The sequence below is a fragment of the Pezoporus wallicus genome, unplaced genomic scaffold (genome assembly GCF_028554395.1).
Source record: "Pezoporus wallicus isolate ANWC-B61680 ecotype Strahan unplaced genomic scaffold, APGP_CSIRO_Pwel_v1 contig_8721, whole genome shotgun sequence".
Taxonomy (NCBI): Eukaryota; Metazoa; Chordata; class Aves; order Psittaciformes; family Psittacidae; genus Pezoporus; species Pezoporus wallicus.
Window position 1 is genome coordinate 1,492,622 of NW_026635692.1, and position 6,172 is coordinate 1,498,793.

The window sequence follows — 6,172 nt, forward strand, 5'->3', positions numbered from 1 at the left end:
GGCAGCAACGTCAATTAAATACGGTCAAGATGGCAAGTACAGAGCCTGGGTACTGCAGGTAAGCACATGCTTAAAGCCAAGAATGCACCCTTCACTGCTACATTCACCAAAAGCAAATGTCCAGCACCTTTGAAGCGCGTCTTTGAACCGTGGTCTCTGGATCTGGGCCAAGAGAGAAACAAATTCCTGGCTCCGGTGAGCTTTGCAACCTGCCCTCAGGTATATAAATCTCAAGGCACCTCCTCTAATTACAGTTTCAAGAGTGAAATATTGGAGGAAGCAGTTTTAAAGAAACCTTGCCATCACTTCTGCCACATAGATATTTATGATCTCATCTCTGTCTGCAGGGTCAATACTTCCACCTAGAGGTGGTTTTCCATAAGGATGTCACATTTATGTTGATGCTTTTGTAGAGCCGTTCTGCAGCAAAGAATGGGCTGGAGACTGGGGAAGCTCATGCCTGCAGCCAACTATTCCAGTTTGGCAGGACTCCTTCCTTCTGTTTCTAAGTGGTGGCCTACCAGTTCCCTGTGATTCATTCACACTTCAGTGTTAAACCAATGTACAGACCTAGTGCAAAGCTTAAATACAGCCAGAAGGCTCCAGTCGGTGGCTCAAAGGAGCTAAAAGTCTGACCTGTTTACTTTTAAAATCAAACCTTGTCTTTCCTGGCTTGATGGAGGGTTAGAGACAATGTAAAGGGAGCTTCATCACCCTTGCATTGATGATCGCTCCTGAAGTCTCTGCTTGGAGGGGATGAAATCCTCTCTCCGATAAGTAGAAGACATCTGCAAAACCTCATCCTTAAAATGCTTCAGAAGCATTGCATAGGACCCTCTGCACAGAGGTGGAGTTTAGAGAGCAGCGGCACACAGCAGCCTGTTCTTACTTCATAAATGGTTAGCACCACATTTCCGCATTAGCTGGCCCTGATTCTGTTTTCATGTGCGTAATCGCATACCCTGGTATAACTTTAAGCATACTCCGATACAGTTGCTCTAATTGCTGGTGACAGAACACCTAGAATGGGTCACATTTATTTCATAGTCGTGACTTACTACAGAGGCAAGGGGTAAGTGCATTTGTTTTAAAAATACCAAATTGCTTTCAGCTTTAAACTGTCCTTTTGATTTTGGAATGCAATTGGTGTTGCATTATTCTGACCTGCGAGAACCCTCACCAGTTACGCTGTTCTTGGAATGCCAAGAACATTAAGTCCGTCAAAACCACGAATGCTGCCTTACTGATTATGAATTCAATCCTGATTGCACTGAAAACAGTTGTACAATTCAATTTGATTTCAGGGTAGTCAGAAATGTATTGCCAACCATGGTTACTCTGAAGCTGGATGCGCTACTGGATGTGCTACCTTTGAGGGGGCTTTCTATAGAGCTTCATGTCTGGGCTCTGCAGAATTAACTGAATGTGAGGTCTTTGACAAATCTTGATGGGCAACATCCTGCTTTGATGCCTCCATGTTCAAAATTGCTCTCTTTAATCTAAATGTATTTTATAAAACAAGTTGGGTACCTGAAATGCACTTCAAATAAACAGCTTGTTGGGTCTGCGGGTACGGGGGATTTTGCTGGGTATTTTCATGGTTTGGGTTGTTTGGGTTTTATCTTCAGAAATGCTGATCAGCCAGCAGCTTTGTGCTGACAGGGTGAGAACGCTGCAGTGTGCCAAGTGGTGCCCTATTCCCCCCAGCTGCTGGTATCCTGCTGCCCATCACACATGGGCACATCACCCCTGGAGCCCACAGAAGCTCCTGTGTCGTGCCTCCATGACAGGGGTACAAGTCTTGCTCTTTCTTCTGATTTCCTGAATGAACAGGAGCAAAGAATGCAGGCACTTATGATCCCGGTGTCTTTGCTGTAAGATGGGGATAATGAGCTGGTTCTGCCTTACAGAAACCCCATGAGGATGCAGTAGGGATGTTAAAGTCCAGCTGAGGTCTGAAACTCACTGACACACAGCATCCAGAAATGCCCTGTTCACTCCCCTGCTGACCCCTGTGCATCTCCTAACAAGAGAAAAGATTGTATGCAGGACTGTGAGTCTCTCTTGTTTTGTGATAGGCTTCACCTGAGGTGGGGAAGTCTGTCTCTTTTTATTGCTGTTATTCTACAGTTTAGGAAAAGGGTCTGCGGGTGACACATGTGGAAACCTTTTCTGTATCATTTGGACCTTTTACTTAGTTTAATGGTATTTAAAGCTGGTTCCTTAGAGGAGAAGGAATGAACTGCATCACGACACTTTGTCTTTACTGTCACACCTTGTCACTTACCAGTGCAACCACACCAAAACCTGCATTCTAAGGTAGTACTTGGACTCCAGACATGTATCAGTACAAAAGCATGGTGAGCCTGTGAACCTCTACATGTGAAGAATCTTTCTTCACAGGTGAAGACACTTCACTGTCTTGTCAATACTAATCAGTGTTAATCAAACCTCCCCATTAAAACACAGGTGAGTAACGCCCAGCCTTTTCTGTCTCAGCAAGCAATGCAGTTTTTCCCGCAGCAGCAGAAGTCCTTCTGCTATACCCCAGTTCACCTACTGGTGCAGGATGCAGCAAGGCTGGTCACCGTAACCCAAGTCAACACAGTGCATTGACAAGATGCTGTTGGAAGGAGACCGATGGCCTGGTATGTTTGGGCAGCCTGTAACTGGTTGACAGGACACTGACTGAGCATCCCATTGTCAGACAAAGGCCAAGGCAGTCTCATGGCCCTGGCAAGCTATCTGACCTCAGCGACAGGAAATAAAGCTCTCCATGCTAATTCCAGATGAAATCTAGGGAAAAATCCAGAAAAGCTCTTGAGCATATCTGATGCTGCCTTTTGAATTTGTTGGTAATTTGTCACTCTTCACTCACTAGACCTTGCCGAGATCAGTTAATGGCACCAAAGACCAGTGGCTATGGCAGGGGACCACACTTGGGAGCGCCATGGCCAAGTGAAACATGCCTTGGAGATAACAAGGGTGAATCTAAATACAGCACAGAAAGAAGCAAGATCGGTATCAAAGAAATTAAGCGTATATGCTGCTCCCCACGTCCATTTTACCTGTACTCTGAAAACTTTGCAGAGTTGGAGCCAGCACCCAGATTTCTATAGGAGTGGAGGGGGGAACCTTCTTACCCCACATACATAACTGGGTAATCCATCTCAAAGAGAAAAGCGTGATCACATGGTGAAAAAAGTTGCTACTATGGTCTTTTTTCCAGTACCCTCTTACACACAAAGTAAGTTAATAGTTAACCAGCTAGGCCCACATGGTATGTTTGATAGTAGAGAGGGTGTGAATGAGGGAGATTAAGGGTTGTAGAAGCAGTCGTGCAGCTATTCGAGCTGATTTGTATGAATGCCCTGGTGGTTTCACCCATGCTTCTTCCTTTCTTACTGTTTTTAAGGCAACACGTTGGACGCCATCCTGGTGTCTCTGAGATGAATGGAAAAGAACATTGACTCACTTTGTGTGGGCACTGCGGAAGAAAGCGGTGGGTATTTTTTCAGGGGGAGCTGAAATAACAGGCTGGATGGACCGGCGTAGTGAAAGACGGCCGAGACTGCTGTGCAAAAGTGGTTGGCGGTGTTGTGATTTCTTGCTTTTTAAAAGAAACTAGGGCAGGAAAAAGATTGTAGGTGGCTTGTTACTTCATTGGGGGGTGGAGGATGGCGGGGTGAGCAGAGCCGGTTTGGAGAGCTGAGCAAATAGTGTCGTTGAGTAGTGTCAGTCACAGTTCTGAGCTGGGAACATGGGGAGCTACAGTTTTATTCTGACTTTTAACAGCAATTGAAGGTTCATGCCAGGCAAATGACTTTACCAGTGCTGCTTTCTCCAGGACCCTTCTCCATAGCTGCCCCTGCAGGGCAAAGCAACATTTCCGACTCTGTTTCTCAATGAATGGTTTAGCTAGAAAACCCTAAGCTGTTTCAGACCTGCTCTTCCTCTCCCTTGAGATCATACAGCTGAGCTTGTGCTGCTGGATCACCACACATGGCAGCAGGCTGGTGGCCACCCTGATGCTGGGGCTTTCCCCTCCCTTCTCAATGGTGCAGCATGCACCATGCACGCAGGGATCCTGACTTTGCTCCCAGAGGCATTGACTTGGAGAAGTCCTCAAGCAAGGCTTTGTACTCGCACTTTTGGCAAAGTCACCTGATGTATTAGCTGTCCAGTTCTCGTAGCCTCCTGTTGTAATACGAACACTAAATAATGAATACAAATGGCAGGAATTTAGTATGACTAAATGTTATCCAGACCATAAAACTCAAACAGAAACAACAAAGAACTGTTTCGCTGCATAATTAAGCTAGAAATATTTCAGGCATTTAGTAGTGTGAAGCAACATCAATGGAAAGAAACGGGGCACTCCTAAGCCTAAAAATAAATACATATTTATTTGAAACCTGATAATTGAACAAATTATGTTCAGTCTCTTTGAAAGAGACTGAATATTTTCTGTTTAAGACAGAGATCCATGACTTGGCTGAGCCATAGACAAAGCTGCTGAGTAGGTGATGTGCTGCAGGCTATTTATACTTTGCTCTTCGCCCCAGTTTTAGGGCACAAAGCTGCCTGCAAGCCATTGCCTTAGAATCACTTCTTCGCACCAACGTTGTCCACCCTTTTGGCCACAACAGACCCTGTACCTGCCTCCTCCAGCAAATGAGCAGTTTTTGTCTTCTGTTGGCTTTTTATCTTTCCCAACACAGGAGAAGCATTGTCATACAGCCCCATCAAACAATTTGACACACCTCCATAGTGAACCACATGAATAAGGGGACACCTCTGTTTTGGTCACTCAACATATATGTCTCTTGTTAGAAGTCAGGAAGAGTGAGGTCCCTAAAAAAGACGATAGCAGGAAGCAAGACAAAACGTACCAGACCTCTGAGCTGGGAACAGTGCTTGCTCCTGCTCCAGGTTTGACAGGCTTCAGGGAAAACAAGGAGCAAGCAATGGACTGGATTAAATCTTGTGACAGGGCTGAACTCTGCGTGCTGGAAATGATTACATTTTTCACCATATATATACAGTGCCAATTTATTGTAGTGGATCCATGCGTTTTGCATGACTACAATAACAGTAACAAAATTGTTTGGGTTTTTTTATCAGCACATAAAACCCCCAAGGCTATCTACCCTTGAGTGATGCCAACACAGTCTTGCTGGCTTAGCTGCATTAACATCAGCCCTCTTTCACTGGTTAGGTCAGCAATCATAGAATCATAACATCAGAATGGTTTGGGTTGGAAGGGACACCTTCCACTAGAGCAGGTTGCTCAAAGCCACATCCAACCTGGCCTTGAACACTTCCAGGGAAGGGACATCCACACCTTCTCTGGTTCAGGTGTCTCACAATCTTGCAGTAAAGGATTCCTTCCTAATACCTAATCTAAATGTCCCCCCTTTCAGTTTAAAGCCATTCCCCCTTGTCCTATCACTACATGCCCTTGCAAAAAGTCCCTCTCCAGATTTCTTGTGGGCCCCTTTATCATAAAAGAGGCAGAGATTACTGCTGTGATGAACTCTACACTTTAATATGAACTAACATATTATGTCCATTCTAAAAATACATAAATAAGATGCAGGAAAAGATCCTTAGTTTTAGAGCACTGTAGCCCTGTTGATTTCCATGGAGCTATATTAATTTACATGAAATGCAGTTCCAACTTTGCATTTCCAGTCCAACCTTCTCAAATGGGGAGTAGGAAAGAAGTATAGAAAATACATGAAGATGTAAGACTGTAGATCTAGTCCCTCAAACATAGACAAGATTACAGAAAGACAGGAAACAGAGAGTAAAATCCTGATCTTATTTCTACCTTTGTGTATTCTTGGGATTATTTTTCATTGCTCAGTTTGGTTCAGGCGCATAGAATCTAGATCATACCTTTAAGGCTCCCTTGTATTCAACATCTAATAGTGCTTATCAGTTACTGATTCTAAAGGGCAGAAGTCACCAAGTAATTGATGTCTTATCTGCAAGAAATAATTCTCTTGATAGAAGTCTCTGAGCTACACAAAGCCAATTATTATTTCCAGGAACTTTTAACTAAGGAAAAATGCATCCTTGAAAACTATCAATCTTAATTCCTAGTGTAGCTCAAGTGTTTCATTCACTCTGCATGATTTTCAGCCTGTCCCCTGGAGAAAACTATGTG

At 44.2% G+C, this 6,172-nt stretch overlaps 1 long non-coding RNA gene across 1 annotated transcript in view; it reads left to right on the forward strand.

Moving 5' to 3' along the window:
• The window catches only part of LOC130592771 (uncharacterized), a 38,017-nt gene extending 33,981 nt beyond the window's left edge, over positions 1-4,036 (forward strand). Inside the window, exon 4 of the long non-coding RNA XR_008970657.1 lies at positions 3,416-4,036. This is a non-coding gene — a long non-coding RNA (uncharacterized LOC130592771). The remainder of the gene's footprint in view (positions 1-3,415) is intronic.
• The last annotated feature ends 2,136 nt before the right edge of the window (positions 4,037-6,172 follow it).